The 19149-nt window shown below is 39.9% G+C and overlaps 1 pseudogene; it reads left to right on the forward strand.

Moving 5' to 3' along the window:
- The first annotated feature begins 2730 nt into the window (after positions 1-2730).
- On the forward strand, positions 2731-3319 carry LOC118836802 (annotated as a pseudogene).
- The last annotated feature ends 15830 nt before the right edge of the window (positions 3320-19149 follow it).

Consider the following 19149-nt stretch of genomic DNA (forward strand, 5'->3'; position numbering starts at 1 on the left):
TTTCCCCACAGTGGCCAGCCAGCATACCTCAATGATACCTTAAAAGGGTTAGCTGTAGGACTGCCTTCAGGGATTGTCATTAAAATCCAGAATTTCTCCTAAAGCCCACTTGCAAACAGTCATTTGCCCTTTTGCTCAGGCCTAATAATACTAAAAGAAGAGCAAAAATGACAATTTCCTAAAATTACAAAATTAAATACATACATTATACTAGTACTCATGTGAATTGACTGGGAAAGAATGGCCTTTAAATCTGTGTGAACTAATTATTAAAAAGCATCAATTTTCATTTGTAAGACTGTCTTAAGGTCACCACGATCTTATCCTAGTATGGGAAAGGGAACAGAATAAGCAGGCATTGTTACATATGTTATTTTACTTTATCCTCACACCAATTCTGCAAAGTAGGTGCTTTTATTATCCTGGAAACTGAGGCAAATAGAGGCTAAATGATCTGCTTAGGGTCACACAGCTATAAAGTGTCTGAGGACAAGTTTGAACTCAGGTCTTCCTTCCCCCAGGCCTAACACTCTATCCACTGTACCACCTAGCTGCCTCTAGACTAGGTAATAGGAAACGAATTTGTTTTTTTCATTGCTACGGTGAATTCCCAGGTGAGGAAACTCCATCTACCTATGCAAATCAACACCTTCTTTGCAGCATGTAGTCTTAGAGAGTTGAAAGGTTAAGTGATTTGTCCAAGGTCAAACAGTCAATATATGTCAGAGGCAACACTCGAACCCAGCACTTCCTGGCTTTGCAACTAGCTCTCTTTCCACTACACCTTGTTGCCTCTCATATATGGTATTCAAAAGGTGTCGTTGAGATCTTTGTTGGTTGAAATGAAACTTAGAAAGAGCAACTCTGAATTTAGGACAGAACTAAAGTTCCAAATATATTACAATGTCCCAAGGAACCTGTGGTTTCATCAATGTTCAGCTCAAGATCTCTCCCTGGGATTCTGCCAACCTGTAGAGTTCTAATCTAGGTTCTGCCATAAATTCATCACAGGAAGCATTTGGGGGCTGCTGGTGACTTTGCTCTGGATCTCTTGACATTTGTGGATACCAACGTAGTGTGTGGACTGCCCACTGACCATCCCTCATTCTCTATGAGAAACTCTTTTTTTTTTTCAGTTATATACCCTATGATGACATTCTCGACCTTGTTTCTCCTTTATAAGCCATCTGTAGCATGTTGCAGCCCACTTGTGCCCGCCACGTACCTCTCCTTCCCTCTTTGGGTGACTCAGTGTCAACTTTTGGGATAGTAGTACTCCATTACTTGCAATCATATAAGATCACTGAAATAAGCCTTTATTAATGAGGGTCTTTGTCTCAAGAAGAAGATTGAAATTATTTTAAAAACTATGTAATTTCCCAGTGGCAATCCAGCCAGTTCGGTTCTGAGCCCAGCTCACTGTCTTTTTTCAATGTCTGTCAATAGGTAGAAAAATAGATAGACAGACAGACAGATACATTCATTCATACATAAATACATACATACAGCATTTACTAAGTGCTTGCTATATTTCAGGAATTATACTATGCTGAGGATACAAATACAAGCAAAAAAAAAAATAGTCCCTACCTGGAGGAGCTTATACATTCTAATGGGAAAAGAAAACAAAGAGGATAGGGCATTGTATTGTGCAAAAGATAAAGCCAGACCCAGGATCAGCAGCTGAGGCTCTGGTGGGAAGGGCATAGTGATGACATGATGGCCAGAGAGCAAACAGCATGGTGAGAAGACAGCAGGAAGTAACCAGGAAGCCTGGTCATGACTGACTAGCTCTAATGGTCTATCTAACCAGAATGCTTCATTCACTATTCCCCCCACTGTGTGGATAGCTAGGTCAGATAGTAGTAAGCAAATGAAGAAAAACTTCTCTTCATGATTTTAATAAAAGCTTTCCTCTTTCAGGAGTGGAAATGGGAGAGTGAGATAAGGTGTGAATGGAGATTGTGATTAGGAAGAAGAATTAGGAAGGGCTGATTTGTGAATTTGGAAGCACTTCAGGAGAGTGCAAATATGTTAGTAGGAGGCTGTGGAGAGAAAGAGGATAGCAGGACTTTCCTGAGCACCAGGGTGAAGGGAACACTCGAAGGTAGGAGAGGTATGCAAAAAGCAAAGGGGACAATAATAAAAGACAACTTTCATTTCCTCTGTAATCTTTTTAAAGCTTTGGAGTGACTTCTAGTATCATTGAAAATAATCTCGGGCTCGGGGACAAGTGGACACCTGCCAGGCACAGATAGACATTGGGAATGGTTTGAACAATTCACAACTGCACCAACAAGCTATCCCTGCACCTCTCCTCCCACAGCCACTTCAACATTGTCACCTTTGCCAATTGGCAGGATATGAAGGATACGATTTCCCTGAAGACTGCTTCTCAGAAATTTTGATTCCCTGAAATTATGGATTGCCCACCTGTGTTTTGAGATATCTTTAGCATGTGGTTTTCTGGAGATACCACCACAAGAACTAAATGTATTAAAGACCTGGCTTTAGGGGTAGAAAGGCCAGTGGCATCTGACTCTGCATAGAACTATGCTTCAAAATATTCTGGGGAGGGGACAGCTAGGTGGTGCAGTGAGTAGAGCACTAGCCCTGGAGTCAGGAGGACCTGAGTTCAAATCCAGCCTCAGACACTTGACATACTTACTAGCTATGTGACCTTGGGCAAGTCACTTAACCCCAATTGCCCTGCTTCCCCCCTAAAAAAATATTCTGGGGAAAACCTTTCAACTTCTTGGATATACTCTTGAGAATGGCCACATAGCTCCTTCTACCTTTAAATATGTTGGTGGTGTTGCTCTGTGTTCTGGACCATCAGTGAAGACTATGATCCAGAATTCTGACGTTGTATTTGCAGGAAATCTTAGCTGACATTTTTATGCTATCCAATGAGTTTATATCATTTGTAATTGTCAAAAGTCCAAGTGACCCTAAATCAGATATTTGTAGAAAAAGAGTAATTGGTCTGAAAGGAGATAAAGCTTTCATTCAAAGCCCGTCAGATTATCTTAAAAGCCATAGTTATGTACCAAGAGGTCAGGTTTGGCTGAAGGATGAGAATCTCCAGAATTCTACAGATTCCAGGTACTATGGACCTATTCCATGTAGACTAATTAGAGGACACATTTGCTTAAAGACTTAGCTTCTGAATGATTTTGGATTTCTTTGTAACAGTCCCATTGGCCACAGATTTTTTGATGAATATTCAGCATTTAGCCAACCAAATCACCTCATTATCATATCACATTCCTCAAGAAATATTTTTACTAAGTCACTGAAACCATGTATTTATAAATAAAATATTTTGTGTTGAATCCTATTTCCAAATAGAAGCAAAGCAGAAGGGAGTCTAATCTATTACTGAAGTTTTACATATATAACACACTCTCTCCTCTCCCTTCTCTGTCTTTCTCCTTTTCTCTCATCACTCCCCCTCCTTGCCCCTCTTCCTTCATCCCCGCCCCTCATTGAAAGTTAAAATGTGCAAATTTAAAAGAAGAAAAGATTAAAACCATCCTGGCATCTTGTGTGATCTAAATAGCTGGATATTTGGATCAAAGACTTAGTTCTTTTCAGTTGGACTTTATGTGTTCTATAGACCCAGGCAAAGAAATTCTATTCTTCTTTCACAATTATGCTTTGGTTTGGCTGTAATAACCAGGGTGGGGGGTGACCACTTATTTTTAATTATAGGTCAAATCTTGCTACAATAGAAACTTCCCCTAATAAAGGTTGTCAACACCTAGGTTTGGCCTACTTACTCAACAAAAAGAACAAAAGAATTTCAGCAATCTTTTGGGAGTCTCCAAAATGAGATGTGACCTGTGTTACATATAGAACACTAAAAATATAGAAATATAAAACTGTTTAATGGTTACAGTGACATCTATGAAATTTACATTTATAAGAAATAAGACAGGAAAATATTGGTTTTAAAACACCAATAACATTGTATTCCAAATTCAGAAATTGTCAGGAATGCTATGTTTTTATAATTAAAGAAGAAGAATTCCATTTAAAACGATAAATATCCATTACCTAAATTGCATGACTGGGCTAGTTCTCTGTACTACACCATTATGAAGCACTGCTTGGTTCCTGACCACAGATGATTATTTCCCTACTCTAAAGAAGGGGAAAACAACCAACAAACCCTTTGCTTAACTTTATAATTAGGATCTCATTCTATTCTTATAACTAACCCAAATTGCTCATGCTGCAACTTACGCCCATTTCTTTTTTCCAGCATGGAAGGTATAGATATTGTCAATAAAATATCTCATATTTGCAAAGTGAAAAAAAAAGAAAATAGCATCATACACACCTTCGTTTGATTTAAAATGTTCTTGTGTCTTATTATTAATATTATAAGCATGAATAAGGAAATATTTCCTTATAGAAAGAATAATGGAAAGGAGAATTTGATATAACACTGTGGGATTCCATAATGTGGAGTTTATTTATTTATATCTGTATCTATCTGTGTATCTATACACATAGATGTATATTCATATGTATATATATATGCATATATGCGTGTGTGAATAAACATGGTTATCTTTGTCAAAGTACCCTGGAGAAGAGGTCTTGGGAAATCTCTGCTTTGATAGAAGGAACTAAAAATTATGAAGGTTAAAATTATGAGGACTCTTTTCTTCCCTCAGTTACTCTCTGATTATGAAAGAATATCTAGATAGGAGTTGAACAGTTGGCTCTGTTATGTGGCATAATCACCACCCTATGGGGTCCCCTTGAAGGATGCCTTTCTTCTATGCCTGCTTCCCTTTCCCCCAATCCCTGAGGGGTAAGGACTAGACCACCACCTCTTAATTTCTTCCCACCCTATCCCCAGCTGAAATATTGTTGTCTCAGAAGAAAAAAATTCTATTTATGGCTCTAACTAGACATGTCTGATGCTTACCACATGTCTGCTGGGACCTCTACCATGCTTTATCTGCCTCATCACTGCCTCACCCTGGAATATCCCTTTGCCAGCAAAATGGGATTCATTGCTGAGTTCCTTCAAGGGATTCTATTTTGAGAAAGGGCCATTCCTCATTCCTCTACTATCTCTGCTGACTCTCCTTCTGAGGACGACACTGTGCCCTTGAATGTGTAGCTCCCCCACCATCAAATCTGCCCCCTGCACACTCTCTCTTGTGTGTTGTCTTCCCGTTTTCCTTGAGAGAAGAAATTACATAAATATATATAGATATAGATCTATAATGTATATATTACATATATGTAATGTACACATATGCAATATAATAAATATGTGTGTAATATATACACATATACACACATACAGATATAAACATATATTTATATATATGTATCCCCGGCACTTAGCACAGTACCTGACATATAGTAAGCTCTTAATAAATGCCTGTTGCCCTGCCTTATTGCCTTGTGAGGTTCCAGACTATTTTGCCATGCTCTCTAAGCACTCGTCCAGGATTCCTGCCTCCCCTCCTCCATAATGCTGCACACAATTTGACAACCCTGATGCTCACTATTGATTTGCATAGTTCTCTATAGATTGCCCCTGTTCAGAATTCCTTCCTGTATTAGATGCAGCTGGGCCATATGGTAGATAGAACTCTGGACTTGGAGTCAGGAAAACCTGAGTTCAAATCTTTCCTCTGACACTCACTAGCTATGTGACCCTGAACAATTTACTTAACCTTTGTCAGTCTCAGTTCCTTCACCTATAAAATGAGAATAATAATAACCTTTGTGTCACAGAATTGTTGTGAAGATCAAATGAAATTGTATGTGTATATGTGTATGTATGTGTGTATGTGTAATGTATATGTATGTGTATGTGTGTATGTGTAAGTACATATGTACGCATATATTTTTATGTGAGTGCGTGTGTGTGTGTGTGTGTATATGCAGAACCAAGAAATACAGCTAGCCACCCCCCCAAAAAAAAACCCTCCTCCAAACAGATCTAGAAAACTGCCAGACTGAATTTTGATCTGGGAAGTCAAGCAAAAAATTTTTATAGCTTACGGAGACAGAGCTGTGGAAACTGGGAGTGAGATCTGGTCAATAATCTACTCCCTGCAGAACATTCTAGTGAAGAGAGGGACTGAACACCAGAGCAAAGGGGAGGTACCAGGTGCAGCACAGAGGGGCCTAAATTTACACAGGGTGCAAAAAAAGGTGTCAACTGGTAGCTTTGTCCCTCACTACCCAGTTTTGAGTCGCAGATCCAGAGCAGACTAAGGAGGGGATCTATGCCACCCAGAGGTGACCTTCCAGGACCTTCCTGTCATGGACCCTACCCCATGTACACAGCAAAGAGTAAGTTAAGAACCAACCAGCAGCTGTGTGGTTCAGGCTCCAGGAGCAGAGGGGATTTCGGTTCCAGCTTCTAGTCTAATCTGAAGCCTGCAGAAGAATAACCAAGGCAGAAACCCCAATCCAAAGGGAAGCTTAAAGTTCAGTCACTGAACTTATAGAACTTCCTAGCTTGTTGATAGAGACGGTGTTGAGCAGCAGTCTGCCATTGTTCAGACCCAAAACCAGATCACCAACTTGCAGAGCTCAGACTAGGGTTGAAAGCGATCAGGTTTTGCCCAGGATCAGACCATTTTGGGAACACTAAAAGCTATCCTCAAAAAACCAGAATAATGCAACACTCAATACCCCCAAGAAGAAGTAGCAGGACTAGGCCTTCCTTCCAGACACGCAGAAACCCTGAGCCTAACATAAAATAGGCTGCAAGAATGAGCCAACAAAAGGGTGTGTCTGGAGGGGTGTGTGTGTCATACACACACATATATGTCAATGCAGGAAAAAAAACCTACCACTCAACTATAGAGGAGTTCTGGTTTAATAAGAACAAAATTATTTATTAAAAGGGAAAGATAGGAATGCATGTCGAGCCCCAAATCCAAAGTTGCAGTGGAGTCTACAGCCCAAATGGGTGAGTAGGGGCAATTTATGCTTGAAAACCACAAAAGGGAAAGGTTATGGAGGGGAATGGACAACTTTCCCGGGAATAAGCAGGACACAGAAACAGGATGTTTTGTAGGAACAGCTGACCACGAGGCTAATTTGGGGTGTACACCTCAGAAAGGTCAGCTAGCAAATACCAGCAAAGGTGTCTGTGAGGAAGCAAGACTGCTCACTGCAGGTTCCCAATTGGCTCCTTTCAGCAAACAGGCTCACTCTGTGTCCCCTACGTCTATATAGTAACTCATGGAAAACAGACATGTTAGTCTTAGGAGTATTTTCATACAGAGAGAGAGAGAGAGATTATACATGACCAGTTATCTACAAAGGCATAGAAGGTTTTTTACTGTCAGTGGAAGGAGAGTCCAAACAGTCAAAATCACATTATACTGAAGTATTGCTATCAGGAAACTAGATCATGGAAAGCCTTGAAACCTAGGCAGAAAAGCATTGATATATTGGGGAGAAAATAAAGGAGCATGATACATTCTTGAGTAGGAAAGTAAAAGAAAAATGATATTTTAGGAAGATTATTATGGCTGCAATGTACAGGAAGGATTGAAGAAGAAAGAGACTAAAAGGGAAATTAGGAAGCTGTGGCAGTGGTCTGATCATGATGTGATTGATGAGCTCCTAAACTGGGTTGGTAGAAGTGGGAATAAGGGAGAAAAGGCAAATGCAATAAAATATTTCAAAGTGTAAGGACATCGAGGTAGAAAGGTGGTATATAAACCACTCCATTTGGCTTTTGTGCCTTAACCAGGTGAGAACAATTTTGGATTGAACCAAACAACTAAAACTAAGTGCAAACAGGGCCTATAGACCTCCATGAATCAATCTAAAACACTGAGAGAAAGATAGGATCATACCGTAAGTAGCCTGTATAAAAAGGGAGAAGTTATCTCAGAATCCAGGGAAAGAGATCCTGAATGTGGGGATTCCAGAGGTTGGAGCAAGCATGGAACAATGAAAGCTCTGAACTATGGCAGAGAAGGAAAATATTGAGGAGGGGAGCTTACTTAGGCTTCTCAGAGAAGAGAGTCTACGTTGAGGGCAGTCCCACAGAAAGGTCAGCTCTTACCCAAGCTTTCCTTGTCCTCTCTGCCTGTCTATCCACAGACACTGTAATACTATCTGTATTTGTTACTCATATGTTCCTAGTTAATTGAATTTTGCCTCAACTACAAAGAGACCAGGGGTTAACTAGAGAGAGAGATAAATCTCAGATTAGGTGTTAGGCATTTTCCTAACTGCGGGCTCAGAGACATGGTGATTGAACTCAGAATTTTGTACCTACAATAAATTCCCTAAAACCAAAGAGGAGAAAATCAAATAGATGTTAGGGGCCATTATATCTCTATCCCTGACATCTCCTGACCCCTTTAGTTTGCTCAAAGCAAACTAAGCATCTAAGCATTATAACAGGAAATTTTTACCAGGGAAAAGAAAAATCTTTCATAGATAGGAGCATCATCTTATGAAAAGAGCACGTGATTTCTTCGTTTATTTGTACTCTTCCCATTAATGGCATGTGTTGTGGGATAGAATGTCCCCACTTCACGAGGGAAACGTTTGGTTGCTAGTTTTCTTACTATGTCATATTAAATGCCTTTGCTTTGAATTGTTTGATCATGTAGCTAATGGCAAACACATCACTGGGGCTTGGGAGCTAAATTCTAGATGTCGCAGCCTCACAGAATACCTTGAACCTGGGGTTACTATATCTGGGGAGGCTTACTCTGAGAGTCAGGATGTGCTCCCAGGTGATTATAAAGGAAGAAAGTTGGTGACAGAATTGTAGTGGTTTAACGGGAAGCTGGGTGGAGTAGTAGATAGAGTGCTGGGCCTAGCGTCAGGAAAATTAATCTTCATGAGTTCAAATCTGATCTCAGACACTGACTAGCTCTGTGACTCTGGACAAGTGACTTAATTCTGTTTGCCTCAGTTTCCTCATTGTAAAATGAGGTGGAAAAGGAAATGGCAATGATGAGGGCACAGTCTCTGGGAACCCCTTTGAATCTGGAATACAGTCTCTGGGAGCCCCCTTGAACTGTCCTTGAATCTTCCAACTAGATCTGGCCTTTCCCAGAGACTATAGCCTGACATTATCATTAGGCCCAAATCTCTACCTAAACCTTGCCCTCTATTGTTACTATAGATATGCATGCCTTCAGCTACTTCCAACCCTTAATTCTGTTCTCTTGGTTCCTGGACTCTGACCTCACCTGGTCCTCCTTAGACTCCTCCTCAAGACCCTCCCGAAACCCCTCCTCTAGTCACCCCAGACCACCCCTCAATGCCTCCTATAATCTTTGTGTATATAATCTCCATCTTGCCTCCATGAAGGGGCTCAGGTTTAATCTAGCTCAGCTCAGGTTCAATCTAGCTCGGCTCAGATTGAATCTGGCCTGCTTGTGAAAACAGGCGTCACAAAGGGTGGGATTTCTTAAGACAACCCATTATGGTGAATCCCTAACAAACTTTCTCTTTTCCCTTGGCTGAGAAGGTTTGAGTTGAATTCTTTCGGCAGGACCCGGCGTGTCGGTACTTTGGGGTGTCGAGCACCCCTAAAAACCTATGGTTCCCCTAACAATCATCATTTTTCTTTGAAACTCTTCAGCAAGCCACTACAGTATCTTTGCCAAAAAAAAACCCAAATGGGGTCACAAAGAGTTGGAAACAATTGAAACAACTAAATGATAACAGCAAAAGAAGGAATCAGGAATGATTGGCAAAATTAGAATCAAGACAACAAACGTAGACCACATGCTTAAAGAAAAATTTGACATGCATAATTTCAATACTTCAATGAATTGTGGTTTCACTGGTCTGGGTACTCCCTCCACCAATGCGGATCACCATCTCTTAATAATTTAGTGGAAGGTCTTTGGGAGTTGCTATGGCCAAAAAAATTCATTGCCCTGTAATAAATCTGGTGATAAATCTCTCCAAACTTATCTAGGCTGGTTCTCAGAAGAAAGATGTATAGTCCCTAACCAAGTCCATATTTAAAGTATTTCCAACTTGATGGGACCTGCCAGAGCTTTTGCTCCATTGGCAGAATCTCTAACCTAAGGTCTCCTTCACACCACAATGAAACATTAAAGAAGGACATTAGTAGAAACTGCCATCTGAAGAAAGGAGAATAAGAAGATTGTAACTAGCATGGATAGAGAAATTTGCTTTTTGTTGTTCTTGATTCCATTAGACAAGCATTTATTAAGTCCCTATTGTGAACCAGGTATAAGTAGGTACCTAAAGATAAGGAAAATCTGAGTATATTTAAATGAGAAAGGGAAAAAGCATTAAGGAGAGTCTGAAACTGAAGATGCTTGAAAAGTTGTGAATAATTGTAGGTGAGAGGTCTGGAAGGGGGGTGTTGTATATAGTAGAAGTCAATTGGATATTAGAAAAGAGAGAAACTCATTCCTTTGAGACAGGAGGGAAAGATATTAGGGTTGAAGTAAGGTAGTACTTGTTTATAAAAAACCTATTCAGATTCCTGTTGTCTTGCCTTCTACTGAGCAGTCCTGCTTTTTACTACATCTCATCATCTTTCATAGTGTTCCAGTTCCATTCAATTACAGTTGACTTCAAACAATACCCCTCTTTTCTTACTAAGGGGTAGATTAACAATGATAGGAACTGGGAGAACTTTCACTCAGGCTGATAGGTTTTCTATAGGACTTTTGTTGTGACTCAAGCCTTCACATTTTAAGACTTCTAATGAAAATGCTTATTTAACAATTATGATGAGGAAAAAAGAACTATCTTTGAAAGAAGAAATGAATGCAAGTGAAATTCAGCCTGAAAGCTGTAATTTCCATAGTTGTTGCTGTTGAAGCTAATTTGAAAAGCAAAGACTATGCCAGTCACCAGTTTCACTGGGGCATCTCTGAGTGGTATGGGTTTCATGTCTCATATTTTGCTCAGAAGAGAGTCCTCTTTCTAATAATATTGCATAGAAGTGGGGATCCATACTACTCCAACCAAACAGAGAAGGCTTAGGTTTCTCCCCTGAATCAGTCAATCACTTCTCTCCCAACCCTCCCCCCATTTATGCAACTAACAAAATGCTATATGGCTGATATCTTTATCAGGTGAGACAGGACTCTGATTAATTCTGTAAATCGATCAAGGGTATCAAATAGGTGTGAACAGTTTCTAGACATCTTTACTGAAGCTATCAAGAAATTAAACGTATAAGGTAGATGTAGAAAAGTCCTTAATTGGTCTAGAAGAACAGAAATGCTTGGAGCCATGGGATGAAATGAGACGTCTACACAGGAAGTGTACTGGGATTGGTTGAAGAACATCAGTCACATCTTAGGAAATGAAATAAAACAGCAACACCAATGGCAGGTCAACATAGAAGTGGAGCGGTTTTGGCCTAGCCTTTGAGGGGGAATAACTAGGAAGAAGGGGGAAGGGAGAATCGCTATCCATTCTCCCCAGCCCACCAACTAAAAGAAGACCTTGCAGACTTCAAAAAGGTCAGAAGAATTGAGGCTTCCAATTAGATGCAGGAAGTGTTTCCTGAGGATAGCGATAGCTCATGGCAGCATCTGCATTGGGAGGCAAGGACAAATTAGACACACTGAAGAAAGGGGAAAGGGGAATAGAAAATTATATATAGGATATATTTGCATATATTTATACACACACATGTACATATATGGAATAATACTAATATAGTACCTAATATGTATGCATTACTGTGCTAAGCACTTAATAAATATTATCTCATTTGATCCTTACAACAAACTCTTTAAGGTTAGTGCTATTATTACCATTAGGTTTCTCGAAAATCATGATTAAAAATAGCCGGACACCATATTTCAAGAAATCATAAATGAAAATTGTACAGATCTCTTAGAACCAGAATGAAGAAAGAAGTAATCCATTCTAAACTGGGTTCTCTAACCCTAAATCTATCTTCTCCTACCTTCTCATATTCTTCCTTGGCAACTAGAATCACAAACACTTAGAATTTTAGAAACTTAACGTTATCTAATCCAGGGAGTCTTAACCTTTTTTTGTGTGTTGTAGACCTCTTTGGCAGTCTATTGAAGCCTATGGATCCCCTCTTAAAAATGTTTTTAAATGCGTAAATTAAAAAGAACCCATAGAATTACAAAGGAAATAAGTTATACTGATATAATTATCAACTTTTTTTTTTAAAGTTCAAAGACTGCAGGTTAAGAACCTCTGATCTAACTTCATTTGACAATGAGTAAACCGAGGTCCAAAGAAGGAAATTGATTCGGTCAAACGTAGAGCTGGTCGGTGGCAGAGCCAGCCCTAGAATCTTTATTTCTTGATTCTCAATCCAATGTTCATTCTACCACACTATCAATTCTAGTAATATGGCATATACTGTTATTTATTTGCCCATTTCTCCTTCACACCTACCTGCCCCATCTGTCTGCTCAATTCTCTTTCCACACAACTGCCTCATTTCACATTCAGTCATTTATTCCTCCCCTGTATACTCATAATAATAATAAGAGCTGACATTTATATGACTCTTTAAGGTCTGCATACATAATCCCCTCTGGCTCCCCTTCTCTGTAACCATATGAGCAATGCATACTGTGTCATTGACTTATATACGGGGACTTGAAGGGCAGTGCAGAATCACCTTCCCTAGATACCTTTAAGAAATCTTAAAATCTCCGGTAGTTTTAAACCTGTTAAGTTGATTTGATTAAGCTAAATAAAATAATTAATCCTATTAAGCACACACTTCTCCCCCCCTTCCCCGTGGAAGAGGGAGCCTTCACATCCCTGCTATCACCAAAACCAAAGGCCAACAACCAAGGACAAGTAATTGACAGGTAAACCCAAGAGCCCTGAGAATATCAGGGTCCCGCAGATGACAAGATCCTGCTACCAGCTTCAGCTACTGAAGACCTGGAAAAGAAAGTTATTACCACTAAAGTTCTTGGCACTTTCAAGTGTTTCAACATCAGAAACAGACATGATTTTATCATTGTAAATGACAGATGCATGTACCATCTGCTTTGTTTCTGCACCATAAGGACTGCCGAGTCTTTCCATCTGATTTGAAGCTGAAACCTACATGTGTTGTCTCTCCTTATAAAAATACGAGCTTCTTAAGAACCAGGGATGTCCTGCATTTCTATTTGTATTCTCAATACCTAGCAAGGGGCTTTGCACATAATAAGTGCTTAATAAATACCTTTTCCTTCATTCAATCAACAATTTTTAAGTGCTTACTAATGTACAAGGCTATGGGAACATACAGACAAAAATGAAAGAGTTCATGCCCTCAGGAAGCTTATGTTCTGGACCCAGGTGGCTCTAGAGGAGAAAGTGAGGCTGGTGACCTTGCTCAGCCCTCCCTCACTAAAATCAAAGTCAACCACAAGTCATGTCATCATTTCCCTGCTGTCACGGTCCTCTTCGAGAACGAAGGACAAACACAACAACAACAATTTTATTTCTTCAAGAACACACGTGGTGGCAGCCTTAACAATCCTGCTAATAGCTTGTGGAGCACTCTACCTTTTCCTGACCCTCGAACTTAAACTTCCAATTATCATTTATTGCAAGTTTAAGCTTTGGTGGATTCTGGAACAACTGCTACATACACACAGAAAGACAGAGAAAAAGAAGTGCCCCAGCATCCTTTAATATGGGAGAGAATCAAGCTATCAGTTAATAAATATTTATTAAGTGCCCACTAAATAATCAGGACTATGCTATGTGATGAGAACAGAAGGAAAATGTATAATATTTGAACTTCAGGAAGCTATAGGCTAGTTATATTGATCAACCAACAAGCATTTGGGATATAACCTAAGTACAGTAAATGAAAGGGCAAGACTGATGACAAGAAACAAATAGAATCACTTAGAATCAAATATTTAGGGCTATAGGGGACCTTTGAGGATATCCATTAGAAAGCAATACAATATAGAAGAGTTATAACTAGGGATTTTGGTGCCCAAGGCAAAAATCACAAATTGTGTCCAGGGTAAGTTATACCAGACATAGTCTCATTTGAGGGTGACAATAACAAAGCAAGCTGGGGAAAGAGCTCATCCCATCCTTCCATTTCATAGCTATTTATTTCAATGTGATTTTAACTAAGGTATGGTGTTTTGTTTTGTTTTGCTTTGTTTTCTCCAACCTACTAAAGGGCTGCAAATGCAATCAGTGTCCTCTAAATTCAGTAACCTCTGTCTCTGGCACCCTGAAGCAAAGCTCCAGTTGCCCCACCCTAGTTACAGGTCTATAAGACAGTAGAACATCTACTACTATAATGTGAGGCATAGTTAATAATAATAGTTAGCATTGACATAGCACTTTAAGGTTTACAAAATGTTTTACAAATATTGTCTCATTTTATCTTCACAAAAACCCTGTGAGGTAGGGCCTATTTTCACCTTCCCCATTTTGCAGATAAGAAAACTGAGGCAGATAGACATGAAGTAATTTGCTCAGGATCATAGAACTAGAGAGAGTCAGGGGTCACATTTGAACTCAGGATTTTGTTACTCCAAGTACATGCTCTATCTACTGAGCTAGCTGACTGTCCTAAGAGTTCAGAGGAGGGAGTGATCATAATGGGTTAGAATGTCAGTCAAGAGGATTCTAAGAGAAGGGGTTTAAGCTGGACCTTGAAGTACCATTAGAAGTTTGGTAGGCAGAGAGGAAAATGGGGGCTTTCTAGTGGGAGGAGGAGTATGAGCAAAGTTAAAAGTTGAAAATGAGTACATCAAATGACGTTGATATTCCAGGGGGGACCTTAAAGAGATGTTACCAGAACAGAGGGTTTATGTGGATACAACGACAGCACAAACTACTCCCCAAACCACATACAAATGGGTCAGTCTTATACTTCTACTTAAACACTTCTTGTATTTGTCATTTTGCCCTAGGGACCACCCATCATTGCACATAATAGCCATAGCCATTTTCTCTTCTACAATGACCCTGATTCAGAAATACCTTCAACATAGCCTTAAAACCATCATCATCATCAACAATAACAAAATTATACATTTGTTGAGCACCTACTACAAGGGAGGCATTGTGTTAGGCTGAAGATAATACAAAGACATATAAATTGGCCCTTCATTCAAGCCATGTCTATCTGTTGAGGGTTGAGGGAGACGAGGTCCAGGAACCCCAGGACTGGAGTTCCCAGATGGAGTCGTTGAGGGGGAGTTCCCCTCAAGGACCCAAGTACTGGAGAGGGTCGGGGCGTCTGGAATGAATTCACAATCTCAAGAATTCTTCAAGTCAAGGTGGCAAAGATTTATTACACTTTACAGAGGGTAAGAGTTCTAAGGGACCTGCAACCTTACAGGGATGCAGGTAAAGCTTTTATAGGAGATTTGGGGGTGAAACATGTGAATTAGGTGTTTTGGTGTGGGATTAGAGAGTGGTTAAAGGGTGGTCAGTTCTTAAAGGAACATGCACTTTTTGTATCTACTGCCCAGGTATCTTACCCAGAATTCACTGGGAAATAGCCCAAGGGGGGTGACCTGGAGGTGTGGTTTTTGCATTTAAACGTCACTAAATCAACTAACAGTGAGGGCTGACTGGAAATATCCAGGTTGCTTTCATCAAATGTCTTGTTAGACAAGATGAATGTAAGGGAGTATATATTTGACTATGTCTAGGATACATATTAGTAAGCTCAGTAAGTAGTAAATATTGTTATGGCCCATCGCACAGCCAATTAGCATGTACACAAACTAATAAATTCTATAGGTGCAGCTGGCTGCAGTATCAGAAGGAGAGATAAGTGTTTTGCTAAGGTATGTTGCCCTTGAATTGGAGAGGAACTGCCTGAGACAGTATTTTGAGGCTAGGGAGAGATGTGATGTTAGAACCGGATGTAATTTTGGAACTGGGGTCCAGGCACAGGTACCCAAGCTGAGGCTAAGGAGAAATGTGATATTAGAATTAGAGTCCAAGCACAAGCACCCAAGCACCCCATCATATCACTTTATTTTATGATAGCTCACTTCAAATTCATCATGGCAGCACCTGACATAGGTGAGCAAAGGTAGAGCAGTCCAACAATGGAATGGACCGCCTCAGGATACAGTGAATTCTCCATCCCTGGAGGTCTTCAAACAAAGGTATGATCACTTGCTGGTGTTATAGAATTCCTATTTAGTTATCCATAGAACTGGATGACTTCTGAGGTCCCTTCTAATCCTGAGATTCTGCTATTATATAAGAAAGGGAAATAAATAACATTTTGTTGTTGTTGTTATTGTATCATCATGTCCATCTCTTCGTGATGCCATTTGGAGTCTTGGCAAACATACTTGCTATTTCCTTCTCCAACTCATTTTACAGATGACAAAACTGAGGCAAACAGTTAAGTGACTTGCCTACCTATGGTCACACAGCTAGTAAATGTCTGAGGCTGTACTTGAACTCAGGTTATCCTGACTTCAGTCCTGGTACTCTATCTACTGCACCACCTAGCCGTCCATAGGTAGCATTCTGTTGCCATAAAAAAAGATGTCTTGACAGAAATATTTTAATAAACTTTCTTGCTATCTTTTGTCTTTAGTTTTATTTCTTACCCCAGCTCACCAAACTGAACTCTTGTTTGGGACAAAGCATGAGTAAAGCAAAAACATCTGATCTGGATTCTTTCTGTCTGGCAATACTATGTGTATAGTGTATTTATATATATATGTGCGTGTGTGTGTGTGTATACACATATATACACATATGCATGTATGTATATATGCACACGCATGTATATGTATACATGTACACACATATAATCTGTTCTAGTTGAAAGCAGGCTCCTCAATGACAGTTCCTGACTTCAAAGAGTTTATATTCCATTGGGGGGAGGGGGGAGATAACAAGTACTTAAATACCTCTATACAAAATCTATTCTTGACTAATTTGTTTGCTTAGCAAACACTATTATTTCCTCCTTGACTCAAAGAGGCCTTTGTACCTCATAAAGGGATCTGGGCCCAGAGGCTTCTTTAGAATTTATCCTCTCATTATGACCTTGAGATTACATTCTGGGACGTCTGAGACTATATCAACTAAAGCAGGTGGGTGTGGGGGAACCCAAACAATTCATGCAGCCACCTACCTCTTCTTCTAATCCACAGGCTTTTTTTTTTAACAACAGATAGTTATCTGCTAAAAAAGAATACATGTGAGAGAGGGAACAGGGAAAATGGAGCAGGTGATAGTGACTATGTGACTATGTCAATAAATTGTCCCAGGCTGAGGGAGTAGGTACTCTGATGATGGTAGCTGGTGAGTATAATTTTCTTTCCACCTCAAACCTTTCTGGGAGGCTCCTGAGGCTGCTGATAACCCAAGCCACCAGGAGAAATGCTTCATTTTCTCCTAAAATTATTTGTGGGAGTAGAGGTAGAGATTTACATGAGCAGGAGAGAATATTGAGTAAAGATAGTAACTACCCTTTCCAATGCTTTATGTAGCCCCTTGTATTGGTCATTGAATCATGTTTCAGACATAAGAAATAGGGTTGTTGTTTTTTTTGGGAGGGTGAGGGGGAGCTAGGTGGCATAGTGGATAGAATGTGAGGCCTGCAGTCAGGAAGACCCCTCTCCATGAGTTCAAATGTGATCTCAGACACTTGCTAGCCATATGACCCTGGGCAAGTCACTTAACCCTGTTTGCCTCAGTTTCCTCATCTGTAAAACGAGCTGGAGAAGGAAATGGCAAACCGCTCCAGTATCTCTGCCAGGGAGAGTCAGACACAACTGAAAAATGACAACAAAAAAATAGGTTTTTTGAGTGACCATTGCATTTTTGGGAGAATAATATATAGATCCACAAATACAGATGGCCAACTGTTCTGCAGCTTACAGTCTTGAATACTTGCCTAAGTAGATGCCTTTTTCTCATAGGGAATTTCTTGCAGAAATGAAATCGCAAGTCTTGACAAAAGAACAAATGAAAACTTAACTAGCATCCTGAGAGTTCCTCAGACCAGATCTGTCTGGTTTGAACTTTCTTGCTTCCTGTTCTGCACTAACTCCCCCAGGCCTGCCTGATATTTGGGTTGGGGTAAGTAAATATCTTTCAACTCCCATCATGCCTCTGGCAGCTAACCCTAGAGCCCTGCTGATTATCCTGGAGTTTCACTTATTAAGACTGGAAGGGGAAGGATGGGGCGGGCAATTTTCATCTTTATTCCTACAGCTATGCCCAAATTGCTGTTCTCTCTAAGAAGTTATATGCTTCCCCACCCCCACTCTAAAAGCCTATATAAATGTTACTTATATGTGCTAATAACAGGCAGCTAAGTGTGGCAGTGGATAGGGTGCTGGACCTGGAATGAGGAAACTCTAGGTGTCACTCCAGCCTCAGACGTTTATTCCCTGTATATCCCAGGGCAAGTCACTTAACAGCTTTTTGCTTCAGTTTCCTCACCTATGAAATGCAGGTAATAATAGCACCTACCTCCTGAGACTGTGGTGAGGATCAGGACAAATGAGATAATAATTGTAAAGTGCTCTGCAGACCTTAATACGAATGCTAGCTAGCTATTATTAATAATAAAAGTAATTAGATGATTAATTTAATGTTGCCTCTTACCTAGTACCTGCCAGGTTAAGATCAGAGTATTTTTAATGTCTAAGCCAGTGCTTCTTGTCAGTCAATAAACATTTATTAAGCACCTACTATGTGCCAGGCACTGTACTAAGTGAATCAAGTCTAAAGACCTCTTTTAAATGAAAAAAAAATTTTGTGGGTGTTTGCATGATAGCAGTTGTACTATTAGTATCAGCTGGGTTGAGAAAATACACATTGAGAAAAACTACCACAAATTTCATAATCCCTTAAAATGCATTTGTATTTTTTTATTAGACACAAGGTAATAGCGATCCCACATAAAACCCATTATCTACATTGCATATTTTGTTGGAGCTAAATAAAGCTCAAAATGGTGTGTGGATTGGCAGAGTGCCCCATTGGGGAGAGGCCTTATGGTACAGTGGACAGAGCAATGACTCCAGGATCGGAGCGACCAGGGTTCAAGTCCCATTTCTGACATTTAAGTCTGTGACCTTGGAGAACCACTAAAATACGCTTCTGTTTGGTGTTCAAGGCCATCCATAACCTCATAAGCTCCCTTTTAATGCATACATATGCTTTGATGCAGTGACACTG

Source organism: Trichosurus vulpecula, chromosome 2 (assembly GCF_011100635.1).
Source record: "Trichosurus vulpecula isolate mTriVul1 chromosome 2, mTriVul1.pri, whole genome shotgun sequence".
NCBI classification, from domain to species: Eukaryota; Metazoa; Chordata; class Mammalia; order Diprotodontia; family Phalangeridae; genus Trichosurus; species Trichosurus vulpecula.